This window comes from Erinaceus europaeus, chromosome 3, assembly GCF_950295315.1.
Source record: "Erinaceus europaeus chromosome 3, mEriEur2.1, whole genome shotgun sequence".
In the NCBI taxonomy this organism is placed as follows: domain Eukaryota; kingdom Metazoa; phylum Chordata; class Mammalia; order Eulipotyphla; family Erinaceidae; genus Erinaceus; species Erinaceus europaeus.
In genome coordinates this window covers 7,436,017-7,447,003 of record NC_080164.1, presented here as the reverse complement: position 1 = coordinate 7,447,003, position 10,987 = coordinate 7,436,017, and positions in this window count along the sequence as shown.

Genomic DNA, 10,987 nt, shown 5'->3' with positions numbered 1-10,987 from the left:
CCCCAGCAAAGACAGCAAGTTCAGCCTTCCAACCATTAATTTTTATGTTTATTTATTTGTTTATTTAATTTATTTATTTATAAGAAGGAAACATTGACAAAACCATAGGATAAGAGCACTACAATTCCACACAATTCCCATCACCAGAACTCCATATCCCCTCCCCTCCCCTGAGAGCTTTCCTATTCTTTATCCCTCTGGGAGTATGAACCCAGGGTCATTGTGGGATGCAGAAGGTGGAAGGTCTGGCTTCTGTAATTGCTTCCCCGCTGAACATGGGCACAGACAGGTCGATCCATACTCCCAGCCTGCCTCTTTCTTTCCCTAGTGGGGCGAGGTTCCGGTGAATCAGAGCTCCAGGACATATTGGTGGGGTTGTCTGTCCAGGGAAGTCTGGTTGGCATCATGCTAAAATCTGGAACCTGGTGGCTGAAAAGAGAATTAACATACAAAGCCAAACAAATTGTTGACTAATTATGAACCAAAAGGCTGGAATAGTGCAGATGAAGAGTTAGGAGGGGTCTCCATTTTGTAGATAGCTAGTAGGCATAATTCAGTCATATTCCAAAGGGTCTGTGACTATACTAGTTTCTTTTATTTTATTTTATTTCTTTCCTTTTAAAATTTATTTATTTTCCCAGAGCACTGATTAGCTCTGGTTCATGATGTTTCAGGGTACTGAATCTGGGACTTCAGAGCATTAAGCATAAAGTCTCTCTGCATAGCCATTATGCTATCTACCCCTGCCCTCAACACTTAATATATATATGTATATATATATACATATATATACACATATGTATATATATATACATATATATATATAGTTCCTGAACAGATTAAATGCTGCCCACCTGCAATATCTGCTTTACTCAGTGTACCACTACACATGCCAATATCTCACATAAATGATGTCACAGATGCACTCAAAAGTAACATTTTCCAGAGCCCTGGATATCCCTTAGCTTAGTCATCCGACCCAGAAAACAATTAAACACCACAATTCATTACCAAACTCAGTTAAACTAGTCACAAAAATGCATTCAAATGAATTTCAACTTATTCTCTAAATCACATCTTGACATCCTGTGTTTTCTAATAGTGATCCTTTTTGTTTATTTTCATTGATCCATGAGCCATTCAAAAGAGCAATGACTGCAAACCTTCTGAAGGATGAATGCTGCCTTGCTACTGTAAGAGCACCTGACAGTTTCCTTGGGCTATAGTTCAGACTCCTGACTAGGAAGCATTGACACATATTCCAAGCACCAAGAAGATGGAACAACATCTGTTTGATCTTATGGCTCATTCCTACTTAGGTGCAAACTGTTTCCCACAAGTAGCTACCCTCCTAAGTCAAATCTATTTGCTGAGATTAAAAAAAAAAATCCATTAAATACCCCCCCCCATACAGCTCATTAAGTTCCTGCTGATGTTACTGCTTAGCATGGTGGGCACTAATTGGTTTAATTAATTGAGCAGTCGTGGGGATAGAAAGTCAATAACTCTCACACAGGTTTGGCGTTGTTTCTTTCTGAAGCTCGCGGTGTGTCCTCCCTCATTGCAGAAGGATGGCGGCACATTTGCAGCCGGTGAATCCAATTTTAAAAGCTGGCCCAGGCAAATTCAAGTTCAGAAATATGCCTCCTCCCCACAGTCATTAAATTTTATCTTTAAAAAAAAGGTTGATGGATTTGGGACCAATTAGTCTGGCAAATAATTACCTAATAGATGTAAATTTATTCACCCTATGTGTACACCAACAAAATGTCACTTGAGTACTTTCAACGATCTGGTCCAATTTCAATATTTATAGGGTAATCTTAGGAGAAGAAAAATACTCAACTGAGCTCTCCAAATAAATGTTTGTGGGCCCTTCGCACATATTAGTAAGGACATGGGGTTATAGGGAGGAACAGAAACTGAGACATTTGAATATGTCTCGACCTAAGAAACAGGCAATGATGAGATAAATTCAAGGTTGGGAATCCTTCTAAAAGAGATATTATTGCATTGCTACACCAAGCACATCCAAACCCTCCTAGGGCTGCAATATTGAGGAAAGAGCACTAAATATTCAGGATAGATTTGGACATAGGAAATGGTCCACAAAGGGGTCAGTTAGAGCTACAATAATGGTGCCTGGGAGCTCTGAGCATACTCTTGTCTCTGTAGTCCCTCAGGCAGAGACAGGAGTCGTTCTTTTTCTCTTTCTTCTTCCTTGGGCAAGATCTGTAGCAGTCCAGAATTTGCAGGGTTGAGGTCTGGAGAAGTCTATTCTCTATTCACGAATAAAAGTATAACCAGGTCATGGTGTGTCCTTCCACTTGGACAATTCTGATTGACTAACATGTACGGTGAAGGTTCACCAGTCAAGGAACATTCTAGCTGCAGAGCTAGGACTGGGTGTTTGTCATTTAGTTTCCTAAACCCAGATGCTCTGGCATATGGAGAGTAATCAACATTATAGTCATCAGACCTGCTTGTCACAGTCCCTGTTTATACTTTGGTGTTGGCTTAGTAAAATATATAAGAGACACACATTTGCAGAAAGAATCAGAAAACTGGGTAGTGGCACAGCGGGTTGAGTGCACATGTCACAATGTGCAAGGACCCGGGTTCAAGCCCTCAGTTCCCACCTGCGAGGGGAAAGCTTTGCAAATACTGAAGCAGGTGTCCCTGTTTCTCTGCTGTGACATTTCAGTTTATAGAAACCAATCAGTCAGTAGATCTTACACAGGTGAAACTCACTCACCTACATAATTTAGCTTTGAAGTGGCTTAAACTGAATTTTAATACAGATATGTGTAGTCAAGCCAATAACTACCAGAGACCCATACTTGAAGAAGCAATAGCTGACAGCTTCTCAAATTTGAAGAAAATCATAAATCTACAGATTTAAAAGGACTAAAATAGTCCAAGTAAAGTCAATTCATCTCAAGATACACCTTAATTCAAATTCTAAAAACCAAAAGTAAAGATAATATCTTGAAAGCAGTCAGATAGAAATATGACATTATATATAGAAAAATATCTATTTTAATTCCAACTATGTTTTCATTTGAGGTATTGGATGATCTAGAGGAGAAGCACCATATATTGTAAGTGTCAAAAGAAAGAAAGAAAGAAAGAAAGAAAGAAAGAAAGAAAGAAAGGAAGGAAGAAAGAGAGAAAGAAAGAAAGAAAGACTGAAAAGTCCATATCTTGCAAGACTACTATTCAGGAATAAAGGGGGAGAATGAAAATACTCTGATGTAAAAGAAAACTGTGAGAGTTTTTCACTTAACTGACCTGCCCTTAAAATTGACTAAAGGAAATACTTCAAACAGAAAGAAAATGATGCATGAGTGAAAATGAAACATGAAGACAAAAAAATTAACAACAAAATAGAACCAAGGTAAAACTAAACATTGTAGACTATTCTCATGGATTTTCTATGCTTTATTTGAAGAAAGCATTGTGAAATGGCTAACTTAAGCCCTAATGCACTCACTTAAAATGTAAATATAGGCTTGTGAATTCAAAAAATCATAGGTTGCCAGAGTACATACCATATAAAGCATCAAATATAAAATTGTCCTAAAAATGACGGCAGGGAGCTGGGATTAATAAACTTGAGTCCAATCTAACATATGCTATAACTTCTACCCTATTCTGTCCCTCTGTTCGAGTAGATACATGGTCTAGAAGGCATATTCACTTGGGTTAAGAAGAATACAAAATAGTTTAATTGAGGGGCATTGGAAAGCACTCATCTTGGTGTCTGGTCTTGGAATAATCATTTTAAGAGATAATATCTTAATCTCAAGTGAAAACTGAACCCTAGAAGGCTTGGTTTCTGTGAGGAGCAAACACAGAGAATATGTCCAAACAGAGAGATAGAAAGGTGTTTACAGAAGCCTGAGATCAGTAGGACATTATTGTCATTGTTGACTGCCCAATATCACTTGCAAAGTTAGCTGGCATAGTGTCTCTCATCCCATACACTTTTCTAGAAATTTTCTGTCTTTTCCATAAAGATTTATTCTCTCTTTTGTTATGTTGTCATTATGATACACTCCTAAACAATTAATGCACCATAAATAGTGTTGTCTTGTGATGTTAGGTTATGCAATTTGCACGTTGCTAGATAGAATAGTCATTATTTATAACTTGATTTATTTATTAATAATAGAATTGCAGAGAGAGAGAGAAAGACAGAGAAAATCATTCTGATACATGCAGTGATGGGGAAAGACATCAATACCACATGCTTGAAATTCCAACTGCACAACTTCCTGAGTAACCAATAGACACTCTTAAAGCCTTCAGCTTCTCCATCAAAAGCAAAAATCAACAGACTCGAGGACACAATGATGTAAAGAAAAGCAAAATAGTGACATACATTGGCAAAGAATGACCCTCTGTGATGCCATGAAGAGAGAGTTGCCTGGTCTGCAAAATAATTCCAGGTAGTATGCTTTGTCTACTATGTGTGCAACCCAGAATTAAGGCTGCCTTTACTGCACTGGACAAAATTACAGAGAGAGAGAGAGAGAGAGTGTGTGTGTGTGTGTGTGTGTGTGTGTGTGTGTGTGTGTCCACGTCAGCTTTAGTACCAGATTCTTGCAGAAAAACTGTGATCAACTGTTCTTCTTCTAGCGTTTGCCCTTCTTCTGTAGCCAGTCAACAGCGTCAGGTTGAGCCTGATATAAAGTTTCGAGACCTCCTTTGAATCTGGAGAGGTGGCAGTCGTTGACTATGTGGGTCATAGTCTGTCTGTAGCTGCAGGGGCAGTTCGGGTCGTCTCTGGCTCCCCAGCGGTGGAACATAGTGGCGCACCGGCCATGGCCTGTTCGATAGGGGATTGGGATCAACTGTAATGACTGATGTGACCTGTCATACTTGGGACATAATTTTCATATTCTTAACTCATATTCTTAACTGAGCCTCCCACAATCTCACACAGTGCTCACCTGACCTCTGAGACACTGGATTTGTATCTTCACCTTAGGATACATGAAGAGTCCAGCATCCACAGGCTTCCTTCTCTGTCTTCTGACAGCCCACACATGAGAGTTGCCTTAAAATAAGCAAGTAGGTTTTCTTCAAAAGAGCAATTTATTGAAAGTAAACAAACAAAAAAAGTTAGTTATTGAGTTCAGTATTTTGAAGTGATCTGAGTCAAAATCAGTTTGAAAAAGAAACACTCATAACATAAGCCACGGAACTCACATATAAAACTTTGGGTTGATGTAGTGTGTTGCACCGAAAACTCTCGGTTAGAGGGGAAGGAAGTGAGCAGAGAGAGGATCTTGGAGTCCTGATAAATGATGGTGGGAAAGAACAGAGATTAGCAGTCAGTGTTGTACAGACACCATGTTGAGGGATGAGAAATTGTACCCATGTGTCTATAGCTGATGGAAAACATTCATCTCCCAATCAAGTGATTTGGGGAAGAAGTTGAGCATTCTTTGGAAATTTTACCCTCCCAGATCTATTATTGGATTCCATTTTCTCATCCTCCTCCATATTAAAAGATAAGCTTTACCGTGTATCCTCGAGTTGGCACATGGAAACCTTACTGCATGAATACCTTACAAATAGCCGACTTAAAGATGTTTTTCCTGGGGGGGAGGGTGCTAAATAGCATAGTGGTTATCCAAAGAGACCCTCATGCCTGAGGCTCCAAAGTCCCAGTTTCAATCCCCGGCAACACCATAAACCAGAGCTGAGCAGTGCTCTGATGATGATGATGATGATGATATATTTAAAAGGTGATTTTCTTGTTTCTAAAACATAAATTCAGCAGCTGCTAAGAGATCTCTCTGCTACACACACCTCATCTATACAGTGTTTACTTCAATAGCAATCTTTAACCACACCTCTCATACACATTTTTTTTTACTGTTAATTGCTTGCTTTTTAAATTTTTTTAAAATCTTTAGTGGGGCTTCACTGTTTGCTCTTGGCTAACTTTTTTCAGATAGAGAGATGAAGACAGAGAGAGATAAGAAGAGAGGGAAAGATACCTCAGTACCAAAACTTCCCCCAGTACAGTGGCAACTGGGATCACCTTTTTGTTTCTTATACAGTAAAGCAAGCAACTTCCAGTGAACTATCTTGTCATTCCCCCCACAAACACACACATTTCAGTCCTCCCAAGGGCCTAAATGGTTTTTCTATTCTTTGTCATCCTGATACATTCAAATAATAGAAACAGACCGATGGTAATAAGCTGTCTCTTTTTTTTTTAAATGGTAGAGCAGAAGTTCATATACATATATTTATAAATGTGAACATAATTTATCTATAGATAGGTATTTATTATGTGTTATATATTAATTAGTTCTATTCAGTTATAATTTTATATTCGTATTTTAGTTAATTAAATTAACCATTAGTATTATACACTTATATCAAAATGTATATGTTTAATAAATATTTCACTTTATTAGAGGGTTAGTTGTTCACAGTATAGTTTTTGACACATGTACGCAATTCCTCATCTCCCCATGATGGGTGTCTGTGAAACACTCTCACCCCATCTTGGGTCCTGTCCCACCATAATGCAGCAGGATTTCAAAGGCCTCCCCAAGTCCCCTCTTTTCTCCTCCTCCTCCCCCAAAGTCCTTTGCTTTGGTGAAAACCCCAATCAGTCAAATATTTAAGCTTTCTCTTTTAAAAGGGAAAACTCCTCCAAAACCTTTTTTTTTCAGCCAGGGTTATTGCTTGTACTTAGTACCTGCATGATTCCATGGATCTCAGTGGCCATTTTTCTGATTTTTCTTTGATAGAGGGCAAGGGACAGAGATGGAGAGAGAAGGGGAGAGATACAAAGAGACACCTGCTGCACTGATCCACCAACCACAAAGTCTCTCCTTGCAGGTGTCGACTGGGGACTTGAACATGGGTCCATACACATGGCAACATTTGTTCTATGCCAGTAAGTGACCCACCACCTGATTTAAACCTACTTCATTATGACACATAGAAGTAAAATGGTTTGGCCATCTCACTATCCTAGTGAGAATCTACCATATTGACAAAGCTGAGCAGTTTGGTTTGAAAATAAAAAAGTGATCATTTTGTAAACCTGATGTGATTGCATGTAAAGCCTAAAGCTTGGGTCCAGGGTAGCAAAGTTGAGGGCACTCACATTTTAATGACACTAGGATTTAGGTGAAAATTTACATTGAGGGAGACAGGGAGAAGCAAGTAATTACATATATAATGAATGTTTCCCGTTGAGCGTTAGCCTGTGGGAAGGCCTTTCCCGCCATCCACCTCCACTCCTGTCCCCTCCTCTGCCCATCTGCAGGAGCTCAGCACCTCCATTATGAGAAAGGTTCTTAGGGGGCCAGGAGGTGGTGCACCTGGTTGGGAGCACATGTTACTATGAGCAAGGATGCAGAACTGAGCCCCCGGTCCCCACCTGAAGGGGGAAAGCTTTGTGAGTGGTGAAGCAGTGTTGCAGATCTCTCTCTGTCTCTCTCCCTCTATGTCTCCCCTCCCCTCTTAATTTCTAGCTGTCTCTAGCCAATAAATACAGAAATACAATTTTATACATCTTAAATAGAAAGAATCATTCACATCTTGGGATACAGAGAAATGCAGAAGCGACCTGGGAAAAATAGTTGTAATCAATCTGAAGTTTCTACAGAGAATATACTTCATGAATTTCAACTGATTGAGAAAAATAGGGATGGAAAATGAATTGATTTAAAAAAAACTATCTGCACATTTTTCATAATCAGTACTCAAACATTACTAAACCAATAGCATAAAGCAAAACCTCAGAACTCCAGATGTGATCCCTAACGACATACAACAGGGAATGTGGGTCTGAGAGCACACTTCCTTTAACACAGAATTAAGCTCACAAGGGCGGGAGGAAAGGAAAAAAAAACTATGTCCTTTGTCTAATGATTCTTAACTATATACCAAAGTTTTACTCAAAATTTCATGGGGAAAGTTCAGTTCCAAAGAGTCCGCTAGAATTAAAGAAAAGCTTGATGAAACATCAAGCATATACTTTCAATTCAGGTCAATGATGTTCACTTAAAAAAAAACAATTCCAAGGTGGAGGATAGATAGTATAATGGCTATGCAAATAGACTCAAGCCTGAGGTTCCAAAGTACCAGGTTCAATCCCCCACATAACCATAAGCCAAAGCTGAACAGTGCTCTGATTAAAAAAAAAAATCCAAATAGATTATTTTTTTAACAGATCTGCTTTGAAGAACAAAATTGCCAACATAAAACACAGTTTTTCTTTCTTTTGCTTTTAATTTTATTACTTAAACTAATTATCCTGCTTGAACCAAAAGAAGAGAGAGAAGTCTCTCTCCAAGGTATCAATCTAGATTTAGGTTTTCATAAAAAAGGATGTTTGAGGTTAGAACTGATTTGTTGATATATTTTGTAACTCTATAGTATGACATTCCAATATAAAAGTTTCAAGATAGAGTTTATTAAAAAAAACATACACAACACTCTTGAAGTTTGAAATTCAATAAGGTATTAAGACAAAATATCTTCAATTTCTAAGTTACATAGGAGGTTATGCTTTCTAACCTTATCTCTTGGAGTTCTATTCTTCACAGAGATTATTGGGGGAAAGTTCCCTGGTGCTTCCTGATGGTGTAGGGAGAAAGGAACTCTTGAAATACACTAGAACATTCAGTTCTTCCTAAAAAATATCTGACTGCCAATTTGCCAGCCAGGAGGGAGATCAAAAGGAATTCAGGAAACTGAAGAAGCAGCTTAGGGGTAGAATGTACACTTTACAGGTAAGGGAGTGTGGATTCATTCTTTCACCCCTCAAGCCAAGAGCAGTTCCTTTGCAGACTTGTATTTCAGTTGCACAACATGTTTGGAGGTGAAGAGAAAATATTATCTGGGGTGGAGTGACAGTATAATGGTTATGCATAAAGACTTCCATGACTAAGGCTCCAAAGTTCCAGGTTCAACCCCCAACACCACCATAAGCCACAGCTGAACAGTGCTCTGAGCTTTCAGTATCTATCATCATCTATTACCTATCTATCAAATATATATATATATATGATAGATGATTGATATATGATAGATAGATTAGACATATATATATGATATATAAGCTTTACATGCAATAACTTCAGGCTTACAAAATCATCACTTATACACACACACATATATGTATATATATGTCTAATCTATCTATCATCTATCAATCATTCTATCTATATATCTCTCTGTTTCTCCATCATCAAAATAAAATAAAATTTAAAAACTGTTACCTGGTTTGGTCAGTCAGTAAAGTGGTATAGGTAAACTCTTGCCATAAGACCAAGATTTATCAGGGCTAGACTGTGGTGAACCTGGTTGAACACACACATCATCATGCACAAGGACCTGGGTATAAGTCCTTGCTCCCCACGTTCAGGAGAGAAGCTTCATGAGTGGTGAAGCAGGTAGGCAGTTGTCTGTTTACCTCCCTCTCTATCTCCACTTCTCTTCTTAACTTCTGTCTATCCTATCAAATAAAGATAGAAAAATAGGGTTTATAGTGCTGACACCAAGCCTCAGAGATAACCCTAGTGGAAATAAAGAGATAATAAGTATATATATTACAAAACAAGATTTGTTTAAAGGTTAAAGTAAAGCTCTGAGTTATCACAAAATAAGTCTATTGATATTATTTCTATATTTATATTTTACTAGCTGCAGCACAATGTCCTGGGAAGCGCTTAATTAACATAAGTTCTAAGTTCTCTCTCTCCACAGAGTAAAAGTACTATAAAAAGAAGATAAAATCTGGAAAACAACATATCTTAAAGTTTGTAGAGGGGATTCAACGTTAGTCAGGTTTGGAAAGTGTCATCCTAGAGATAAACATCCGTTTCCAAAATAAGACATGTAGGCCAATATGCTGTCTGTCAGAGCTGAATAAGGTAAATAATGGTCAGAAACTGAAATTTGGCTCTGAGCTTTGCACATTAATTATAAATAAGACTTATCTATGGCAGGATCTACAAGCATTCATGCACATAGAGGTAGTCAGCAGAAATCTATGCCTATGTGTTTGCTGAGTAAAGAGACTCAGCAAACACATTTTTATGTAAAGTCTTAGTAGACAAGAAGAAAACAGTGTCACCTACAGGCTGACTTTTATTTCTGTTGTAAAATCTTAGCCTACTAATTTGATAGAGATTAATTATAAATGGCTTCATCATCGTGCCGTAAACAAGAACATGAATGATAGTACCAACAATATTCCAGGAAAAAAGAACCACGGTTAATTTGTTTACATCAGTTCATTTGGTTTCATATAGTTAGTTCTCGTTGTATTGAATAGTTGGGAGCATAAAGCCATTTGCTTCTAGGTTATAAAAAGACCTGGAAAATGTTTTGTTCCTACTGCTATGTGATATTTGTCAAAGCCATATTAGTGCAGAATCGACACCAAATTTCGGGGTGTCTCTCTCCTTCTCTGGCAGGGTGTCCTCCAGGGGAAAGGTAACGGGCTGGTTCTTTCTCGCTCACGACAGGGGTGACACGAAGTAAAAGACACCAGGGGACTCTTAGCGTGAATCTAGAATCTGAGTCCTTGAGTCCCAGAATCCCAGAGTCCGTTTATTAGCAAAGTGGACATGAGTTAAATAGAAAAGCAATGAAGTTAATTATTGTTGAAATATGACAGAAATTACAGGTTTCTTAACAGTCAGCATGCCCCTAAGGTAGGGGGCTGGTATGACAGGAATTGATGAGATACAAGACAGTTATTCTCCATAACACAAGCAACTTAATCATCCAAAGGTATTTGAGAGAAGCATAGGGGTTAAACCCGTAGGGTGAGACAGAGAGAAGATGGATATCAAAAGGCCATAGAGTTTGGAATTTCTCTTGTCTGGGGTCTGAGGTGTGTGATGAAGTGTTTGATAAGGTGTGTTCTTCTGTGATCAGAAGGTGACTTTGAATGAGTGAATCTGCGGCCAGGTGGCCTGCAGTTAATGGAGGGAAGTAC